This window comes from Dipodomys spectabilis, unplaced genomic scaffold, assembly GCF_019054845.1.
Source record: "Dipodomys spectabilis isolate Male_0828 unplaced genomic scaffold, ASM1905484v1 ptg000145l, whole genome shotgun sequence".
Classification (NCBI taxonomy): Eukaryota; Metazoa; Chordata; class Mammalia; order Rodentia; family Heteromyidae; genus Dipodomys; species Dipodomys spectabilis.
Genome location: NW_024870822.1, coordinates 15,647,186 through 15,670,599, shown reverse-complemented (window position 1 = coordinate 15,670,599; position 23,414 = coordinate 15,647,186).

The following is a 23,414-nucleotide window of genomic DNA, read 5'->3' as shown; positions in this document are numbered from 1 at the left end:
ATCAGTTCTATAGATGTGGCCAGGCTGGGAAGGCAAGTTCCACAGGCCCTAAGATAAGGAAGAGAAGAAAGGATGAGCAGAAGGGAGGGGAACAGGCCAAGGCTTTTCATAAAAGACCATGTAGTTAAATTCTTCCATTATACAAAGATGTATTTAATGCCTACAAACACAAGACATTTTCCTGCTCCTGAGAGCCTAGCAGTCCAGGTGGGGTTGAAAGATTTTTCACATGAACTCTTGAGGCAGCTGGCGAAGGCAGGAGGACAATTATAAATATAACAAGGATTGGCCTAGAAACTTGAAAACTAGACCTAGAGCTACCTCTGAAATATTGAGTGATGTTGGTTAAGCCACTCACCCTGTTTTATCCTAGCTCCACATCTGCTAAATTAAGATGCAATTTCTCTAAGAGCCCCTGCTACTCTGGCCCATGGAAGAGAGCAGGACTTCCAGAGCCCTCCCATACTACACTCAAGTGCATTTGGGCTTGGGCTGAGGCTCAGGGCTCAAGGATTTTCTAAAGGAAAAAAACCTCATTTAACTTCCCATTTTTAACTCTGTGGAGGCTCCTCATATCCTGTAGGATAAAAGCCGCCATCCTCAGCTTGGCTCTGGAGTCCGTGGGCCCCCCATAGTCCAGCAATCCTAGCCTCATCCTGTTCCCTCCTCCCCTTCTCATCACTTCAGTGCCACCTCATCTGTATCACTGTCTCTGTGACCATGCCACTTCCTTGACAACCCAGATAGGTTGGGCCCCTGTGATAGGATCCCTTTGCTTGCTTTCCCCTTGACTAGTTTGTCTCACACATTTACTCCTTGACATACCCCCAAGCAACCCTCTGCCAGATTGTGAATTCTAGTAGTGTAGATATTCCCACATGATCCCAGCATCTGTGCACAAAGCAGGTACCCACGTTTACCCAACAAGTCTCAGCTTTCCTCTGGCTCAGTGTGAGATATTCCTGGTTCTAGTGGCCTTCCCTCTACCATTCCTCAACTTAGGGATAAGGATTATAGGGAAAGCTGCATTCATCCCAGAGCCTTCTCTAAAATTTACCAGTTTGGCAATGGAAAATGTGTTCCTTGAATGAGCCAAGCCCATGAGCCCTAGCAATCCATTTAATGGACTCAGTTCTAAATATTAAGGACACGCAGATACTGGTCCTAGTCATTGTCACATTTCAGCTCTGCGACTTTCCAAAAGATACTCTTTACTCTGAATCTTAACTTTCCTCACATAAACAGAGGGGGTTGGACTCAATGATAACATTTAGTCTTTAATGGGTACCTACATTCTTTGCCAGGTCTTGGGCTAGATCTTTTATAGGCAGTGCAGGCGATTCCCACAGCATCCATACATGCCAGGCACTATTATTAGCCCCGTTTTACAAATGGGGAAATTGAAGATTGGAGAGTTTATATAACTTTCCCAAGGTCACATGGCTAGAAAGTAGCTGAGACTGGATTTGAGCACAGGTGTGTGTGTGTCTGCCTCCAGATGCTGAAGTCTGTTTTCTACTTTGCTCCCCTTAAAGGACCTCTGTCTGACTCTTCTATTCCTAGAATGTAAGTCTGCCCAGAGTCCTAGATGAGACAGCTCAAAATTTAAGGCAACATGCTCTCAATATAGCTTTATCCCTAGAAGCTAGGGGTCGGTACAAGTTTCATCCCAATGTCCCTGAGATCTAGGCAGCTCTAGTAGCCATATAGTAGTGCTCAGCAGCACCTAACCCTTGAAAATCAGAAAAGAGATAGAGGTAGATCGCTTGATTACAACCTTCCCTCTTAACTACAATCAGGCCTCAAGCTTGTTTTTAGAATTTAAATTTCCATTGAAGTTTTAAACACTCGCAGAAAAGAGCACCCATGATTCATGAATCATCTCAAAGTGAACACACCCATATAACTGCCACCCTGATGCAGACGCAGGACACTGCTGACAACCCAGAGTCCCCATCCTGCCCCTCCTTCTTTGTGTTTTGTTCTACCTCTCATGTCTTGTATGTTTTGATCTGAGAATAGTCCCTTGAGCTATGAAGAAAGATTGGAATAAGAAGTTAATTTTCAAATTATCTTTTCATCTCCAGGGGGAATTATAAGTCTGCAGGAAGGAGATGGAAGAAGATAGAATTCAAACAGAATATTCTAAACCTTCAGATGTGATAAATTGCTGCAGGTTCCAGAGAAAAAGAGGAAGTAAAGTTCTTGAACCAGACTGTCATTGTGTGTTGTTCATGTGCATGGGAGTGTGTGTGTGTGTGTGTGTGTGTGTGTGTGTGTGGTGTGAGCAATTAGAACTTTGCCAAGTAGAGAAAACAATAGGATCTGGGTGCCTGTGGCTCATGCCTGTATCTTAGCTACTCAGGAGGCTGAGATCTGAGGATCATGGTTCAAAGCCAGCCCAGGCAGGAAAATCGGTGAAACTCTTACCTCCAATTAAGAACCAGAAAACCTGAGTGGTGCTGTGGCTCAAGTGGTAGAGTGTTTACCTTGAGCTGAAGAGCATAAGGTCAGTGTTCAGGCCCAGATTTCAAGTCCCATGACCAACAAAAAAAAGAGAGCAAGAGAAAAAACACTGGAACACTGTGGGTTCACAGAGGATGAGGGCTTTACCACCTCTGACTAGGTTAGGTCTTACTGAGGAAACAGATCATGCTTACCTGTGTCTAAGAAATTCATCGGAGGCTCTATGTCCCTGCTTCCCAACAAGATGAGGTTGTTGCAGCCTTCAGCATTCTAGGTCTGCTTGCTATAAGATCTATCTTCTGGTTACTACATGAATCATTAAATGGGATAAAAGGGAGGATGGGATCCATACAAACGTCCTCCATTTGGAGAAAGTCTCCCCCTGAGTCTGTCAATTGTCAAGTTTAAGGTTCTCCACATGAGAAGTGAACAATTTCATGCAGTGCCTTGATCATAAAATTCTGTGAGTCAAGTGTGACAGTGCCAGATCCTGAGTTTGACATTGACATGTGTAGCCCTCTCCATTCCAATGAACACATTGGATATGGTTTCCACCCTTCCTCCTCAATAGGTGACAGGTTATTGGTACATCACATTTCTCAGACTGTACTGTAGTATCAAGAGGGACACAAAACCACAAGGATACAAAATGTCTCTTTGGACACCAATTTTTTACTTCAAGTTTGAAAAAAGTGAAAAAGGTAAGCAAAATGAAGAGAATTATAGAATAGAATGACAAAAATGTTTATGCCCCTTAACACTTCAAAGTGAAGTTTGCTGTCAGGAAGTATTAGGGGACCTCTCTGCACTGAGCATTAGGTACCTAGAGGATAATATGAACTCTCCTTTGTACACATCTGGCTGACACTGGAAATTAAGTAATGATCAGGTACTGTTTTATGTTGGGAAGATCCAACATAAGATCTTTTCTGCATTTCAAAGAAGATTGAGCTATGAGTTAGAATGCTGTTTATTTGTTATACTGAGACAGACTCAGTTTTACCTGTTGTACAGGCATAATTAACAGCACCCATTTCCATAACCATAAGATCCCAATTTGGTTGAAAAAATCCTGGAGTCATTCTAAGTTACTTTCAAAGATGAGAAGCTACCTGTGGGTACCTTTTCCAGGCTGGAAGAACTCAGCAGAGGAAGATCCTATCAGATCTTCAAGGAGCTCCTAAAGACTTTCAGGATCAATAGAAAGGGAGAATCCAAGTGTCCACATCAGCAATGTTCCCATCTTGGTCCTGGTCAGGCAAGCTTGCTCTAGACAAAGGCCATATGACAATGCTGGAACAGAGATAAGGAGACTAGACTGAGCCAGAACACCAGAAATGGATCTGCAAGGACAATGCAAATCATACAGGAGTTAAGTCATACCAAAGCTGAGACACCAAAGTTAAAAAAAAAAAAAGTTTCAGGTTCAAAGGCTTAGTACAAAGACATCATGAGAAACCTGGGACCTGGGATGGGAGAAAAAAGAAGGCAAGATGGGGATACAGAACCAGGTCTTAGATCCAAGGCTGAGCATTCCTGGATACTCAAGTCTGGCCAAAAGGCTGGGTACAGCCTGACTGGGGAAGAGTCATGGGCTGGTAGCTCAAGCCTCCTATACACAACTAGCCAGCATGGCCTGGTAGCTCAAGCCTCCTATACACAACTAGCCAACTAAGCTGTCTCTTGATTTCTGATTTTGGTAGCACCACTTGTGATCACTTTCCAAGTAATTATTTTGCATAAAATTTATTCCTGAGACAGAGATCTTTTAAAAAGGAGATGGCTTATTTTAGCTAGCATTTCCTCCTTTGCATATAATGTCATTTGGGGACAAATTTAGCTAATTAGCCTGTTTCTTCCCTTGATACTAGCTTCACAGAAGTGTGCACAGGCTACTGATACCAGTGTAGCAGATGAACAGTGACTGCCTCTCTCCACACTTTTATCAGGCATTTGTTGAGTTAAAAAGGAGAGATTGTTGTGGTTGCCAGATGTGTGCTATTGACTGTCATATGAGAATTCAACAAATTCTACAGGAAGAACCTTATGTGTTGAGTTGATTTGTTTATATCTACTTTTTCTCCTTCCTCCGTTCTCTGTACTTGCCACCTTACAGGTTCAGTCTGTCCCTCCAGTCTTCTCCTTACCAGTTATGACTGCATAGTCAAAGTCTAGAGGGTCCCTACCAGCCGTATGATCTTGGACAACTTAATTAACCTTTCTGTGCTTTCATATAGTTATTTAGTTGTATAGTTTTATAGTTACAATGAGCACTACCTTGTAGGATCATTGTGAACATTATGTGAAATAATATATGTAAAGAATTTAGAAATCGCCCCAGAACATAGTCAGTGCTGTATATATTTGTAAGAATGCTAAATAATCAAAATTAAGCTCATGGAACCACAAAAAAGGCAATAGTAACAGATACATATATTCACATATGTTGGTTCCCTACTATAGGTGACAGCTCTGAATGGCATCAGTGTAAGATTTAAGTTGAAAAAAATAAAATTTTCCTTAGGATTGGTCATCTGTCTGGACACCTTGGATAAAAGGCTGAGTCCAGCTGCACTGGCTGGTAAGTAAAAGCTCATGCAGTACCTATGAAGGTCTTCTAGTCTAAGTTCTACATTTGAAGGATGGGAAACTAACTTGAGGGAGAGTCAGTGACTTGATCAAGGTTAGCAATCTCAAGACAGAGGCAGTAACAGTCAGATCCTTAACTTCCAAAGAAGGGTTCTAGCCATATAACACTGTAAAGACTAGTTTTCTCTCTTAAACTCTGTTCTGCATGAGCTGTCATAGCTGTAAAGCCAAATATCCTAGGGAATAAATTGTCTAGGATCTCTCAAACATTTTTACACAAGCTTGTTTTTCCTTATACGTGCATGTTTTTCTACCTCTTCTCATTATCTCATACTGGTTGTACATATTAATGGACTCACTATATTTCCATATACATATGAGGAAATGTAATCTGCATACAAAGAGATAGCTGCCCACTCATATTTATTATAACACAATTCACAACAACTCAGCTATGAAACCAGCCTACAGGTCCACGAACAGATGAATGAATAAAATGTAGCATATACACATACAGAATATATTTTAACTTTAATGTGCAAATGAACCACCTGAGGGTTTTGTTATAAATATAGACCATTACAGCAGGTCTGAAGGACTTGAGAACCTGTGTGTCCCAGGTAGTGGCATTTTTCTGGGGATCACCAGAGTTAATAAAGTTATCAGATAGCACTATCCAATAGAAATAGACTGTGAGCCACATGTTCAATCTTTCTTTTCTTGTGATTTTTAAAAAATTTTTGCATTAACTTACACTTGTAATATGTAACATATACTCAGTGTAGTTTGAAGAAATTCATCCCCTCCACCATATTCCTACTGCTCCCCTCCTCCTCCTCCTCTTTTACCTCCTGCTCTTCTTTTTGTTTTTCAAATGATATTTGGTAGGCTTCATTATGCTATATTCCTCGTGTGTCTGTGTGTGTGTGTGTGTGCGTGTGTGTGTGTGTGTGTGTGTGTGTAATGTCCTTCAATCTTCTTCATTCCTCAGTACTTTCTCCTTTCTTCCTTCCTTCTTCCACTGATCCCCTCCTAGAGAGCCTCCATTTTACATTCATGTTCCGCTACCATTACAAGTATCATCATGTACAGAAATATAATCAAAACTCAAAAGAGGCAAACATCACATGCTCTTGCTTGTTTGTGTAGTATCCACCTAAAAAGATAACAATGATGATTGTAGTAATAGGTCTAAGAGAGTGATCTTGTTTTTAGACCAACATAAAAATTTATATAAAAAAATAAAATTTACTTCAATAGCATATTCTATTTAAGCCAGTATATCCAAAATATTTCTATTTCAACATGTAATCAATATAAAAATGAGATATTTCATAATTTTTATCCATATGAGATTTCTGACATTCAGTGTGTGTGCTGCACTCAGGGCACACTTCAGTTCCAACTTTCACATTTCAAATCTTCAGTCTCCCCATGTAGTGTGTGTGGCTCTAATGTGATTCTAGGTCATGGCTCAAAGGATCCTAGCCAAATGTTATCTTCTTGATTCTCTTCCCACCTTGGCACCTCCCCTAAGCCCATCCCTTGTTGTGGGTGAAGACCACTGCCTTAGCTGCTCTTAAAGAGCCACTGCCCCCTCTCACTCTCCACCCCCTTCCCTACCACAACCCACCTAGATCCATCTTCCTGTGAACACAGTCATCTAGAAAGAAACAAAATACAAAAAACACCCTCCTCCATTCACTTCTGGGTAACACTAGTGTCTCTGGACCAAATACTCCTCTCTGGCTGGCTCTGTGATATCAGAATACACATCTGAGTATTTGGGTCTATGTGTTCTGTCCTCACTGGGGAAAACAGAGCTGGGAATACTTTTCACATGGCTCAGGCCCTGCCTCTGTCTGGCTGGGTGGTTAGAAGAGTTTTATGTGGGGCCAGCCATGGTTGTGAGAGACACAGGCTGTGATTTCATGGCCAACTGCCAGAGTGACATCTGTGGGCCCTCTGTGACTTTGTGGGAAGTTCTTCTCCTGCCAAGGAGACATCAATGGGTTCCATCCCCCAGCTCTGGCTGTGCGTATATACTCAGTGAAGGAAATCCTCATACCAGCTGAGGGCCTTTTGGGGGGGCACAGGAGTCTTATCTGTGCCAGAACAAGGGTCACAAACATCTGGGGCTTGTGTGTGACTCATCAAGCACTTCTGTTCACATCTACTCCCTGGAAGCCCATGTCCAAGAAGTCAGATCATTAAGCTACTCAAGCTGATGTGTGCTGTGGCTTCCTTTTGTCTGAAAAAGCTCATAGTGTGGCACTGCCTAATGCTGAACATATATCTGGCAACATCTAAATATTCTGTGGTCTATAGACAAAACAGCCACATCTATAGGGATGATCTGATTAATGGTATTTTCTGGTAAAGTGAAAATGGCTCCTTGTTTCACTCTTGTTGTCATAAATCGTTCTAAAGTTAGATGGAATTTTCCGTACCATAGAGTACCATGAGCAAAATCAGATACCTTGAGAATACTACTTGCTTCTACAGGCATTTTTACATATTGATCAGAGAAGCAAATATATTTCATTCATTCAATTAACAAATGTGTATTAAATATCTGCTTTGCACTGAACGTGGTTTTAGGCAATGGATTTTTAAGGTTTTTATAGAGATTATGTTTGAGTTTGCATGTATGTTGATGTGAGTTGTGGACAAGGATGGATAATAAGCAAGCAAACAGCATACCAGTTACTCCAAAATGCAAGTGTTCTATGTGCTATATATATACATACATACATATACATATATACATACATACATATACATATATATATATACATACATACATATACATATATATATATATATCTGATGTGCTGCAAGCTGAGGTCACAGGGAAGACAGTGGCTCCCAGACAGTACTGCCCTCTCAAATGAACAGGTTTTAGCCAGGCTCTGCAGGGGACCTGACCATGATCAAGCTCTACGCTCAATAGCAATCTGTTCCTGATGGCTGGGAGTTACCAATTAAGCAGATCATATGATGCCCTCCTGATCCCATATTTTCATATTCATTTCTTTCTCTCTTGCTTATCTCTACCAGCTTGCCTCTGCCTGGGTGGACAGTTTCCTCTGTGTTTGAAGGCAGAACTGTACTCATGACTCTCACCCTCCACAGGGTTCCCTCGTGGTGGGAGTGGGGACGATAGAGTGTTTGGGGTGAGATAGTAGATGGTTTGTCATGAGGTTAGAGTAGTGATAGCTACAGGAAACATAAGCAATGTTCCATGTACCTTTTATGCTGCTGTCAGCCAGGAGCACCACACTGACACAGGCAGTATTCATTTATTCAGTGTTTGAAGCTAAAATGTACCATAAATACACTCTATCCCTTCAAAGAGAAGGTTCACAACAACTGGCTTTGAGGGCCACCAAAGTCATCTTTGGAGGAAAATAAAACAATAATATATTTACAAAACATTGCCCTTTGGGGAAAGTTGAGAACATTTTTCCTATTTATGATCTGATCCTTTTCCACTTGACAAACATTGATGACTCTTCCCCCACCCTCACCCTTGCCCTCTCTCCTGTTTTAGGTGGGGCCCAAATTCACATGGTTTTCTGCTTAAATAACAACTGCATCTGTCACAGGGCCAGTCCAGTAAAACTGGAACACCAGAGACCACAGAAACATTTTAGGCCAGCACTATTCTAGGGAGCAGAGAACAGTAAGAAAGATGCTGACTTGGGAGCTCACCAAAGCAAGGCAAGATTTTTTTCACTGTAGCAGGTGAAAGAATGTTTGGAGATTGAGCTGTAACATATCATTAGGAAATTACCACTTTTGAGTCAACAGTAGTCATCATTGACAGTATCAACTGCCTCTATCTAAAGAGAAACAGCTACCATCATTAATGAATGCCTGTATGCCAGGCATTGAGAGGTGTACTCTGCACACATTGTCATTTAGTTTTCACAGTCACCCAGCAAGGTGGTTTCTTAGGTTGAGCTGTCCATCTATAAGCACTAAGATGAGGATTTGTAATTTAGTAAAGACATGTTCCTGGGGCAAACCTGCAGGTGAGAGGGTAGTAGAAGAGGAACAAGGAGGAAGCCAGGGGAAAGTGGGATTTCAGGCAGCCCTAGCCTCAGCCCCATCCTATGAAGAGTTCTATGAAGAGCTTAAATTATGCCTCAGAGTTTGCCCTACCTCGAGGAAGGCAACATAAGTAACACAGCTCTGGACATTGAGAGACAGTGCTAAATCTCAGTTCCCCTTAGTTGGCCACTGTTTTCATGTTCTGATGTCATTTCCAATGTCCCTAAGTTACAAGGCCCACCCAGTGATACCTAGCTTCTCCTTTCCTAAGAATGAGATTGTAGAGCAAACTTGGCTCATGAAGATGGTGGCAGGTGTGTGTGTGTGTGTGTGTGTGTGTGTGTGTGTGTGTGTGTGTGTGTGTGTGTGTGTGTGTGTGTGTGTGTTAGCTGAGTGACTCTTAGCCATAGGATTTTCAAAGTTAATTTAGCATAAACCATAAACCAGGTCTCCTTGTTACTTTTGTTCTTCCTTGTATCCCTCTAGATCAGAAAAGAGCCTTTTCTGGGCCTATCTCTGTGGGACCTACTAATATGTTCCTCTACTGTCCCTGGAGTCTGCCCTGATACTTTTAGTGGTTCAGCAGCTCCTGTCATAGTGCTCCTGTTATAGTCTGAGCAAGCAGTTGCTGCTTGACCTAAGTCAGGAGGCACACATTTGAAGCGCTCCCTGCTCCACAGCACATGGTAAGGTGTGCTTACACTCCTCAGCTATGCCCTTCTTGCCCACTCTCCTAATCAGGTGCACGAAATTACCTATCCATACGTGGCAATCCAAGGTGGCCTTCACTGGGCAGCTGAATTGGGAAGTCTCTTCCTCCAGAGAAGACACAAGTGGGAAGGACAGAAGCTGGAGTCTGCAACTGGAGTTCACCACCAGTTCAGCAACTTAGTAATGAAATTGAATTGTCGACTTCTTTGTGCATGAATTTTGTCCTCTATAAAACCAGGGAATGACAATCCTCTAATCTGTAAGAACTAAATGGAGTGTTATCTATAGATATTTAGCAAGAGTGAATGGGGTAGAGAAATGCTTGTTTTAGAGACTTTTTTTTTCTGAAATACTGACCTGCCAGCATCCCTTCCTGTCTCACTATGGGTCCTAACTTTAGGCTACTCTGTGCATTTTAATAAATACTAGCTGGTCTGGATTGGGAACAGCACAAACAGCACAAACTTGAGAAGCTCCTTACTACATATGTTTTGAAGAGTTTTGTCCCTTCTGGGTCACCACCTGAGTTCTATGAGAGAACAACCTGGTTTGGTTTATTTTTTTCCACATTGATCTTGACTATTGCAAAGTAGCCCTCTGCCCTCTTATTGAATTCCATTATACTCCACATGCAACAACTCCTCAGATGAAGTTCTCTAGGACACCCTAGCACAAGAGAAAAAGCAAAATAGGTATGACATGGAGATACTGGATCATGCCCCTCTTCGACCTTCTCTCCCATACATAGAAATTCTGTCCTAGTTTTAGGCAGCCTAATTGGACATCAATCACAGAGGTGATAAAAAAAAAAAAACAGACTTTCCACCCACACCATTGTGCTAAGAATAATTTCTGTCCCAGCAGTACAGCTGGTTAGAATACTTCAAGGCACTTCCATCTGGAACGAGGTATGAGGCTTTGAGAAGTGCATCTGTCCATTTCAAGTCTCAACCTATCATAAGCTCTGAAATTTGGACAGAAGCCTGAGGGAGTTAGAGGAACAAGAAACACAAACATCCAAACACTAACTTACCATAAAAATATCTGTCTCTTCCTAATTCCTCTTCTCTTGTGGTTGCATGGTGCCATTTGGTCATCTATTCCCTGTTAGTACAGGAGTCACTAGAAAACAACTGTATTCACTCAGCAGAACTGATTCAACCTAACTTAGCATAGTAATAGTCTTCCTCCACCATAGCACCCTGGCTAGTGTTTTTGGATGAAATTGGCTCTTAATGGTGGCTAGGTGGCTGGTTTAAGGGAAAGGATTACTCATCTTAATCTTCCAAATAAATAGAATTGTCCATTCATTCAAAAACTATTCCCAGGATGCTGAATTTGGGCCAGACATTGTGCTACTCAAGAACCAATGACTTGAAGCACAGTAAGTCACCTTCTCTACCCTCTTAGAGACTGCAATTTGAATCTGTGGTTCCTAGTTTTAGTCCTGAACATTAGCATCACTGGACAGCTTCTGTAAAAGTGCACATATCTTTTACTTGTTTAATCCTCACAAGCAGTAGGATTGATAGATAGCTGTAGATATCTTTGCATACCACTAATGTGCCAATTTCAAAGATGAGGAAACTGAGGCACTGATTAGTTGAGCCACTTGACCAATGGTACATAGCATTACCCAAATTGTATTCGGACCACAGGTCTGCCTTCAGAGAACCTTGCAAAACTCTGAACTGTACTTCTTTTGCATGAAGGCATACTAATGTGGTATGTGTGGAAATGGCTAGAGCAGATGACAAAAGAAATACTAAGTAGAGGAAGCCAAAGAGGTAAGCAAGGACAGGGCCAGAAGTGTTTTAGCGACTCAAGCCAGAAGATTAGAATTATTCCGTAGATGATCAGAATGACTCCTACATGTGACAACTAGACTGAGAAGGCATTCTCTGGGGGACACATTTCTGCACAACAAAAAGTAGGTCAATGTCTTTGGAAGGGAATGCTGAAGGTGCAGACGCTGGGTGATGGCGATGGGCTGTGACAGTAGCTCTGTGCTGAGTGGGGAGGAATGTGAAGAGCCCTGCTCCTTTTCCCCACTGAACTCTTGTTCCAACATGTTATCAGTAACTCTGGGGTCAGCCCTGGTGCCTCTGGCTTTGTGCCCTCCTTCCCTAGAAGCTACTTTGTCTGCCAGCTCTTGTGCCCACTCTTCACCACACCACCAGAATCTCCACCATGGGCTCATCACAGAGCACAGGGCTGACCATGGAAGAGCTGACATTACTTTATTAGAAGCAGTGGGAAGGCAGGGGGATAATAATAGTTAATCACATGAGCTGGGGTTGGAGTTGCAGGTCTATCATTTACACTGTGATTTGGGCAAGTCCTTTGGCCTCTCAAGTTCTGGTTTCTCACCTGTAAAAAGGGAATGGGATGGCCATTCCTGCCTTGCAGGTTTGTGTTAGGAAGTAGAGATATTATCCATGAGGCCCTAGTAAATAGGTGTAAGGCCCTTAGTAAATAGCAGCTTGTACAATACCTGATCAACTCCATTATGATATCCTGACATACTTTCCCTTATCAGTCTAGAGAGTTCAGGATGGCAGTCCCTGAAGAACCCCCTTTAGTAGACAGATGAGAAAACTGAGGCCTGAAGAGTTTTAGTGGCTTTCCAATGTCATCTGGAATTGGAAGAGCATAACTCAGGGCAGGTACTTCCTGTGGGAGGCCTCGTGGCTCCTACTACCCAACAGGAGCAGGGGTGAGAAGTTCAACTCCAGCGTGGCTCAATCGTGCATGGCCTTTGCTCTGATTTCCTACCTCCACAATGGCACAGGCACAACCTTTCTGGAAGGGTTGTGAGGATGAATAAGCTGTCATTGCAGAGTGCTGAAAAGTGCTCCCAGGTGCCAAATCATGACTCTGTGGATTTCAACACCTCACTTGGCATGCTCTCCTGCCAGATTCAAGTTGTATGAGGACAGTTCATACAATTGTATATGTATGTGAGCGTGTGCATGTAGGAAGGAAAAAAGGGAGGAGGAGAGAGAAAAGCACAAAGAAGATTCCAGATGTTCCCAAATCTCTTTCCATACCTACACTCCAGCAGATAGTGGTTTAGCTGTCTTCCCTATAAAGAAGGCAGAATATTCATTTCCTTCCCAGGTCTTCTGGACTTGTTTTCCTGCCATCTGTTGAGGGACTACTAGAGCAAGGGAAGCTGGCTAGGACCTGTCACCCTGTAGCCCACAACTGATTAAAACCGTGACCCTGTTCCTGAGAAGCAATGATTTGCCCAACTTCAGTAAACAAGGAGCACAGTTGGGGACTTAGTGGCAGATTGCTGATGTCTAATATTGTGCTGTAGAATAAGTATGAAATTTAGAATTTGACAACTGAGGATTTGAATCCCAGACCTTCTGCTTGCTAGCTGTGAGACCTTAGGAAAATTACTTCTTTAGCTATGTATACCTCAGTTTCTTCATCTGTAAAACAGGAAAACATTACTTCCAGTTATTATTCAAAGGGCTGGGGAATGTGCTCAAGTGGTAGGGTACCTGCCTAGCAAATACAGGGTGCTGAGTTCAAATCCCAAGTGTTGCTCAAAGAAACTAAATGAGATGAAGACTTTGGCACATAACTGTTTTGTTGTCATCAATCCTAGTGGCTTCCTGTACCTGGGTTACCATGGTGCCTGGTCTGGTCTGTGTTTGGTGATTTCAGTCAGAGTCAGAAAAGTCAGAAAGATACCAACATAAAAAGGCAGTCGCTGAACTCAAAGCCTGTTTCCCAGGAAGAAGCATCTCCCTTGGACGATGGCTTAGGCACCTCAAGGATTTGACAGAGGGAGGTTGCGCTTCACATGCCATAGTGGAAACATAGGTACAGCACCTTAAATAGATGGCTAGGGTGAGAAAAAAAAAACAGGCAGCTCATAGCTTGGCTTTTCAACTCCTTGTGAATCAAGTTCGGTGGAAGGACAGACGAGGATGACCATTGGGGGCCCTGGGCTACACTAATAGAAGCTGAGCCTTTCCTGTGCTTCTTCCAACACCATTAAAGTGTTCATGAAAAGGTTTCCATCAGCCTCTCTCTTGCCTCTTTGCCCTGCCCTGGTTCATTCTGGATGTCCCAGTTCTGGGGATACCAATTACTTTCCCATGATGTGGGATAGTACCTGTGAGCCCCTCTCAGGATAGGGATCCCATTGGGCTCAGAGTGTCAGGCCCTGGTCCTATACTCCCCATCTTAGCAATGGAAATGTCCACACATTCACAAATACACACAATAGCAGGTCATATGGTAACTCTGGAGTAGATAAGGAAGGACCTGTAGCATGAAATGTGCAAAGAAATTATGTGCAAAGAAATAAGATGATCCTAATAACATTAGTGACAATGTTTCAGTCACTGATTGAAGACAAATATATCAGCTCAATCATTCTAGCAACTCTATGGGTGAGATATTATTATAACCCTCTTTTTACAGGTTACAAATCTTGGGCAGAGAAATAACTTCTCCAAGATTATACTACTAATAAATGGCACAGCTGAAACTCATATAGTCAGACTCATGCAGTGAAACTGCCAAGTCATCTTCCTTCTAATTACTGTTTCCTGCTTTACAGACTGTCTGGTGAACCAAATTCCAGGAGAGAGGTAATGACATGGAGGAGGAACTGAGGCTCAGAGTGGTTGTGTGCCTAGGCCAAGATCACACAACCAATTAAATGTCTCTGTACATCCAGAGGACTCTTTCCATTTCACTAAATGGCTTCCATAGTAGCAACTGGAACCTTGATACTGTGGGATTGGGGAACCATTTCTCTGCCCCTCACTATGGGATCCTGCACTCCATGCATACTGAAAGACAAGAATGAAGGCTCCATTTTTTGCCTGGCTGCTCTATGCCCCACTCATCACTTTTGCAGAGAAGCTTTCATAGCCTCTGCAATGTGAAGGGGTCTTAGTTCTTCCCTTCCTTCTTTCCATTTCTCTCTCTCTTTGTCTGTCTGTCTGTCTGTCTGTCTGTCTCTCTCTCTCTCTCTCTCTCTCTTTTGTCACTTGTAGGGCTTGAACTCACAGCCTAGGCACTGTCCCTGAGCTTTTTCACCCAGCACTCTACCACTTTGAATCACAATGCCACTTCCAGTTTTCTGGTGGTTTATTGGAGATAAGAGTCTCACCAGGACTTTTCTGCCCAAGCTGGTTTGGAACCAACGTACTCAGATCTCAGCCTCCTGAGTAGTTAGGATTACAGGCCTGAGCCACTGGCACCTAACCCCAGGGTTTTATTTCTTAATCTGCTTAGTTCTTAATCTTACCTCACTTGTCAGCATATATTCACTGAAGTGCTTGTGTAATGTTTGTCCATTTTGTTAAGAAAAGAACAAAGTAAATAATTTTGGTTCTTGCTAACATTATACTGCCAGCAGTTAGCATGTTGCTTGGCATTTAGAAACACTAAAATATCATTTCAATGAATGAATGATAGTTCTCAGATTTATACCCAGTTCTCAATCTCTATTATCTCAAACACTTGCAAAATCCAGTGACATATTTTTCACTATGATCCTCATTTTACTAATGAAGAAACTGAGGATCAGAAAAGTAAAGTACCCTTGTCCAATCAGTCAATAGATTCCAACTGCTGGGGCCTTTCCCTTCATTATACTCAGAAAAGAACCAGGAAGCAAAAGGTAGTGTGACAATGGAGCCTACTGGAGTTTCTTCTGCAGGGACTAAAGAACAAGATGGCACTGAGCAGAGACCCATAGGATCCAAGGCATGGAAAGAGCTAAAAGGGTCCTAAGGAGTGAATTCTTGAAGTTTGTCTTTGATAACTTCACAGGAAGTCAACCTTGCTGGCCAGCTGCCATTGAAAACGATTTTTACCATCCCCAAACTCAGCCTTCCTCTTGTCCTTTCAGGAAGTATAGAAACACAACAGGCAAAAGACTGAATGGGAGTGTATTCACCACTGCCAACTTTGAAAAGATGTTCTTAGTGCTAGCAGGAGAATGCCACTTGCTAGTCTTCCGCACAGCCCAGAGTGCCTTTCTCTCATACTTGGTTCATGTTTGAGGCAGGCCTTTCCAGGCTATTTGGAGCCCAGGGCAGGGTGGGAAGTGGGGAGTCTAATGAATTTATCCACGAGTATCTAAAATTCGTGTGCCACATGGCTACAAGAAAGTTGTCAATTTTTTTTTAGAAAGTAATTTAATAGTGTCTTGACCTATGGTTTATAAAACATTATCTTAAGCCTAAATAGAAAAGACAAACTCCATGTATTTTGTTCTTTTTCACCTGTAAAGCTCTGAGGTTTTAAGCCTTGAAGGGGTGGAAAGAGAGAGACAAAGGTAGACAGTGACAGAGAGAGAAGAGGAACTCAATACTGCTGTTTGTGATCTTATATCCTCACAGAGCTTCAGATGAATCTTTGAGTGTGAAAGAGCCCCATGGGTGTCTCTGTTTTGTTGACAGGTTTTAAACCAGCCTGGAACTCAGCCAACAAGTAGAGTTAGCTAGAATTCCCTTTCTCACATGCCTAATAGGTTTCACCTTAGGTAGCTTGGGCTCACTATCCTCACCATCTCTTTCTACAAAGAATTGTCTTGAGGCCAGCATGCTTGTTGACCAAGCATAGATGGTAGATCAGTCAGAAAAGAATTGATTTCCTAATCCCTCTGCTCAAGGGTGGTCATAGCATTTCTGTTAGGAGCTGCTTCCCAGAAGGAAGGGAGGACAGGAGGGGCCTCTGGAATGAGGGTCTCAAGCTGTTTTATGGAGAACCTCCTCATCAGTTACTTTACTCCATACATTACTGCCTTTTAACTGAGACAGCATTGCCATTTTGGGTAGCTAGTTTTTTGTTTGTTTGAAGAACGGATTCATTGCTCTTGGCTAAAAAGCTAGAGGACAGAAGAATCTAATTTTATTCATGTCACCATATCACTGACATTTATACATAATTGGGCTTATTAACTGGCCCCTGAATAAATGAAAGATTACAACAAATGAAACTGTTTGAAAAACCATAGCAAGAAATCCCAGGGAAATAGAATTTGAAATCACCCATAATTCTACTCCTTTAAAAAAAATGATACAGAATATCTCTTATCTTGCCTCTTAGAAGTAACCACTTTTAGCCAGCAGTGGTGGTTCATGTCTGTAATCCTAACTACTCAGGAAACTAAGATCTGAAGATTGAGATTTGAAGCCAGCCTGGGTAAGAATGGCAGGAGACTATTTTTTTTTTCATGAGACTCTCATCTCCATTAGCCACCAAAAAGTTAGAAGCTCTCAAATAGAGAGCTGCCCTTTGGCAAAAAAATCTAAGGGACCACGTCCAGGCACCGAGTTCAATCCCTAGTACTAGCACAATAAATAGATAGATAGATAGGTTAATAGTTAAAATAAAGAAATAAATGTAAATACTTTTATGCTTACATGGATTGATAAAGTATATATGTATGTATGTATACACACACTCACATACATAGATATATTTTATATAAGATTAGGGCAATTTTCCATTGTTTCCTGACTTTTCATTTATTAATTATACCATGAACAATATACATTTTAAAATTAAAATTTAATTTAGGTTGGATTCTATAGAAAAAAAAGAGTAACTACTTTTAACAGTTTGATGTGTTTCCTTCCCTCCCTTCACTTCTCTTTATAAACATACTTATCTCTAAACTTACCTAAATATTTCAGCACACTAATCATAGCAGTAAGCATATTATACACACACACACACACACACACACACACACACACACACACACACACACACACACACACACACACACACACACACACACACATATATATGTTAAGAGAAATACATTTAAACAAAGGGGATCACAAAATAGATACTAAAACTATAAATCTTTTAAAGATATCTACTGTTGAGATTTTTCACACCAGCACAGACCTTGAAGAGTTAACTTGTTCCTCCCAGAGTCCTGTTCCCTGGGCTCCCGCCCCTCCCTAGGGGTCAGACATTGGCCAGGAGCCTCTCCCAGCAATTTGATGCAATGCGATGCTCACCAGGCTCCATGCCTGGGCAGAGTCAGAGGGTAGGCATGAAGGTTTCCAGCATGACAGCAGTAACCAAAAGAGGAAATGCAATGAGGGAGCCCAGGGAGCATTGTAGCTTAGGGCCCTGGAGGCCCCACACCCAGTAACAACCCAGCAATGTCAGTCTGATTGATGCCACTACAGAACAACACTGGGGCAGCATTTTGGGCAGTTACCTGGCTATGTTCAGTTTGCATAGGCAACTACACTGGCTGAGTGTTTTCTCTCAATAAGAGTATGTTGCTGATAAAGTAACAGAAGACCTGATATTTTCTGTTAAAATCTACTAAAATTATCTAAATGTTTACTTTAATAATATCTCATTGTAAAATGCCAGGAGATGAAAGCTTTTGTTGCATTTCATAAAAAAGTATTCAGTTTGTCTTCACCAAGAGAACCTTGCCCATATACTACTGCCTAGATCCCACTGCAGAGTCTCATTTCATTGGTCCAGGGAAGGACCTGGGCCTGTCCTGAAGAGAACAGAGAGTTATATTATCATTTCTACTATCATCTTTATGTTATTCTTTTGATAATATATGGGTTAGTATCCAGAGTCCAGGTGCTAGAGCCTAAGCCCTTGGGCTAAAATCCTCTTTTTCTACCAAACTCTCAGTGAGATTTTAGGTGAGATACTGAACCTCTGTGGGCCTCATTTTTCTGTAAATGAAATTGACAATCACCACCTATCTCATAGGGTTGTTGTGAGAATTAGAGATAATGTGTGTACATTGTTTAACTTAGTCTCAGGCATGCAGTTAGAATAACTTCACAAATTATAGTTCTTATCAGAGTCATTATTATTCTGAGTCAATTCTGATTGTCTGTCTGATGTGTAGGAAGCAGAAGAAAAATTTGAAAGGTGAAATAATTTGTTAAACATCAGTTTGAAACTGTATTAAATAGAGCTCTCAATTGTTTATAAAATTTCCTCCTTATGTACAGTAGTGAAAAAGTGGGTAGAGAATTAAGAATAACAATGAACCATAAAATCTTGCAGGTAGGATGCAGCCTATTGTGTGGACATATTCATTTTCACCTTTACTTCCTGCAGGCAGAGTTCTAGATGACACCTATACCACCAAATACAAGGCCTTCCCCAGCCTATGAGTACTGTCTTAACTACAGACTGTTGCATAGGCTGGAAAGCCTAGACATTTTCATCTTTTTGTATTTTATCTCTTTGCCAACACATATATTTGATATTCATATTTTATTTGCATCTTTTTCTGGTTCCAAAGCCTTGTCAGAATACTTTCAAATTTCCTTTTTAATCCTACCTTACTTATTGAGTGGAGAAAAAGAAGAAGAGTGGGGGGAAAGCCTTGACTCTGAATGTCTTCCCTCATCAAACTCAGGATCTCATTCATATCCTACGTCTTTACCTATTCTCTTCCTTCTCCAAAACAAATTGAGATTCCTAACTCAGCTCTTTGTTAGTTTGTTAGTTTTTGTTTCTAATTCTTCTCCCCTAGAAGAAAAACGTACTCATTCAAAGTATTTGGAAGCACATCCAGCTTTATTGCTGTTTGAGGGAAAGGTTTTTACTATGTGCTATGGTTTGATTAAGTTTCTACCAAAGGACATGTATTCAAAGCTTCACCACCATTGCTGGTGCTCTTGGGACGTGGTGGAAACTTTAGGAGTTAGCATCTAGGGGGAGGAAGTAAGGTCACTGGGGATCCCGGAACTCCTTCCCCTTTCTCTCTCTTGCTTTATGGACACTGAGATGAGCAGCTCACCTCGTCATACAGTCTGTACCACGATGTAAGTGGCTGCTATAGGCTGAGAGCAATAGTGCCAATCCACCAGGGACTGAAACTTCTGAAACTCTAGGCCCAAATAAATCTTTCTTCTTTTAAGTGGATTTATCTCAGATATTTATCAAAGTGATGAAAAGCTAACATATTTTGCTCTGCTTCCTCTGTGGAGTCTCTTCATTCATATTGCTCTGACTACTTCATTCTTCCAGGCCCTTTGTATCTTTCATGGAAATCAGTTTTTCTCTTTAAGATAGGCAAGAATATTGGTTGGCCCCTTGGGCTGTTCTTTGGATATCTAGCCAATCACTAAAGTATGTCTAAGAGCATGACCTCCGATATGCTCAGTCTCTGGCACCTGCATTGGGAAGGAAGTACTATCTGCTTTATCTTCCCTCTGATAAGATTTATATACACCGCCTTTTCCCACCTATAGTAGTCACAGTCTGATTACACTTTCTTTAGCCACATTTTCATTGAGTATAGATTTTGCCAAAATCCTTTGTGAAGAGACAAAATTTAAAGAAAGGAAAGCTTCTTGGACTGGCAAAAGCAACAGAGTATACCCATAGCTTCAACACTAGGGTGGAAACACAAAATTTATCTCCAGAACTCTTCTGGATTTTTTTTAGTAAGTTAAATAATCAACATAGCTGATTATTCTGTGAATAGTTGACCCTCTTTTGTTTTATCATGGTATACTTTGGACTGTATCTCTGAGGTGTTGGCTATACATATCATTTATCAATTTCATTGTTTGCTTTCCCTAGTAGCTCATGAGATAGCTCACAGAAACAGTAGCTATATCATCCTTGGAATCCTGACAGTAGGGAGCAGAACTATTTCTTATCTGTTTTCCATCATGTGTCTATAGCCTATCACATACATAGCTCTCGATGATGTGTTTGTTGAATTAATGATTGAACCTCTAATTAACCAATGGTTTCCTATATGTTTGTTTGGCTTTTAGTCAGGGCCATTTCCTTGAGAACCTATAAATAAACACTCTAGCATTTTCAGGTGAAGGATCCTTAGTCTGAAGGCATTGTTGGGCACATTGATTTGCAAACAGACCCATCTAGAAAAATTTGGAAAATGGGTTCCCAGTACAGTGAATAGAGAAGATAAGCAGGCTACTAAAGAGATGTCCATAGTCTAGGGTGGGTGAGGTCTCTAACTCAGCCACTGAAAAAGAGTGTTTGTACCATCTCTGAATATGTATCATAGATCACCATCTTATAAAAGAAAAACACATTTTTAAATAAGCTAGTGTGAGTTTTTTAAAATCCAAACACACTCATGAATGTTTCACTTTTATATCATTTTTATGTCATTCCAGAGACTTACAACATGCCCCCTCAACTGTTCATAAATTATTTGAGGGTTCCAGGAATGTTGATTTTTTTGTCCCTCCCCACCCTACCATGACCAATCTCTGCAGTCTTGGGTAACTGTTGGGGTTTAGAAGTCCTCAAAGGACTGTCTTCTTCTGATATCAGGCAGATGGAATCTTTTTTTGTTAATTTAATTTTATTGTCAAGGTGATGTACAGAGGGGTTACAGTTACATAAGACAGTGAGTACATTTCTTGTCAAGTAAGATAGTGAGTACATTTCTTGTCAAACATTGTTACCCTTTCTCTCATTTTTCTCACAGGTTCCCTCCTCCTCATTGCCCCCCCCCCCGCCCCCCGCCAGTTGTAAAGTTCATGGGATCTTTAACTTAGGTGAGGGATAACTTGGTGAGGTTGATCAGTTTTAGATAATCTCTGAAGCTCAGTGGGTACTCAGCTTAATTACTGGTGGCTGACACTGAAGATCAGAGAGAATGGATCTTACAACCAGGGAACATCTAAACTCAGAATCATTCTGTTGTCCTGTGAACTTTGGTAATAAGTTTTGAATTGGCATACCGTTGATATGTGGATGACTTTGAAAGTTTAGAGTCAAAGAAAATGAAGAGCTGTCAGACTGGGGATAAAAACTGAGATATTTAGACTTTACATATAAGTCTATGGTCATAAAAATGTTTTCTAAAAGTCTGGGTCCTTTCTAGCTTGCCATTGTCTAAATCAGAAACTTCTCTAGCTATTAATGCTTGCCATTTTGACTTATAAGGCTTCTTCCATAACAACACAGTATTCAGGAAGAAGTAAACTTATAGACCATTTTTATAATTTGAGATGATCAAGAATTGTGTGTGTGTGCGTGTTCATGTGCCCATGCCTCTGTGTGTGTGTGTGTGTGTGTGTGTGTATGTGTGTGTGAGTGCGCACGCACGCGCCAGTCAGTCCTAGGGCTTGAACTCAGGCAGGGCCTGGATGCTGTCCCTGAGTTCCTTTTACTCAAGCTAGTGCTCTACCATTTGAGCCAGAGCAACACTTTTGGCTTTTTTGAGGGATAGTTTATTGGAGATAGAATCTCCCAGACTTTCCTGCCTGGGCTAGCTTCGAACTGTGATCCTCAAAACTCAGCCTCCTGAGTAGCTAAGACTGTAGGTGTGAGATACTAGCATCTGGCTAAAAGAGCCATTTAATTATATTTTTGCTTCTCATTTGCTATTTTCCCCCTCTTTTTCTAGTTTGAGTGACCAACTATTTTTTCGTTAGATAAGAAAAATGTTGTACAAAAGATAAAATGTGGATGAAAAATATTCTAGGGAAAAGCAAATGTTATTGAAGGAACAAAAAATAAAGAAATTTGGAAAATAATAGAAAATGCACTTGTCTTCAGTCAAGAAGTATAAGAAGTTACCAGATTTTAGTTAAACAGAATGTTCATTTATTTGCTACATCCTAGAGTATTACAGAGTATTTTTTAAACAAAGAAATGTATGCACCATCTTTTATATTTGTACTTTTTTATCTCAGAACCCAAAATGCAAGCTTGGTAGAAAATTTAAATTCTGATTCTAAATTTCCACTGAACCAAATGGCATTATTTGCATTGCTCTACCTATAGCAGATATCAGTTGACCATTCTGCTGTTTCCAACTAGATAGTTTTGCCCTCCCCATGCCCCCAAATCCTTTGCTAAACAGTGTGATGTGAAAATCACTTAAGTACAGATAGTTCTGAAGATGAAACACTTCTACTGCTTGTGTCTTAAACTTTCCACCCAAAGTGTCACCTCCAAACCATCACTCTGGGAGTTTATTTGGAAAACACAATCAGCCCCATTGTAGATCTGCTGAATCTGAACCTGTATTTTAACAAGATTCTCAGTGATTCTATACAGATTAAGGTTTGAGAAGCTCTGGATGTGCATGGAATACATGGTACATTCATTAGGATACTTCTCAAATGTTACTATACAAAAATCATTGAACTAAAGGTTTATTTAAACAAAGATTGCTGCCTTCACTCCTCCCCTAGCTCCACCTCTAGGGAGTTCTTATTCAGTAGGTAAGGTGAAGGATTCCTTTGAATTCAGGGCCTTGCACTTGCTAGCCAAGTCCTCAACCACCACAGACATGGCCCTTTTTAATTTTTTTTTTTTAGGTACAGCTAGACTCAGACCACAGTTCTCTGACAGCCAGCCCCTCAGAAATTGTGATTACAAGGGTGCATCTCCATGCCCAGACCTGGGATGGGGATTCTGAAACAAGTTTCCAGGTGATGTAGTTGCTGTTGCTCTGGGGACCCTACCTAGGGAACTATTGCATCAGAGCCATGGGAATACTTGGGAATAGCTCCATGGTCTTTAGAAATGAAAGACAATGGTATCTTTGTATGTTTCTACAATTTTTCACCATCTGTGAGAACCAGAATTCAGAGTTTAAGTGCTGTTAA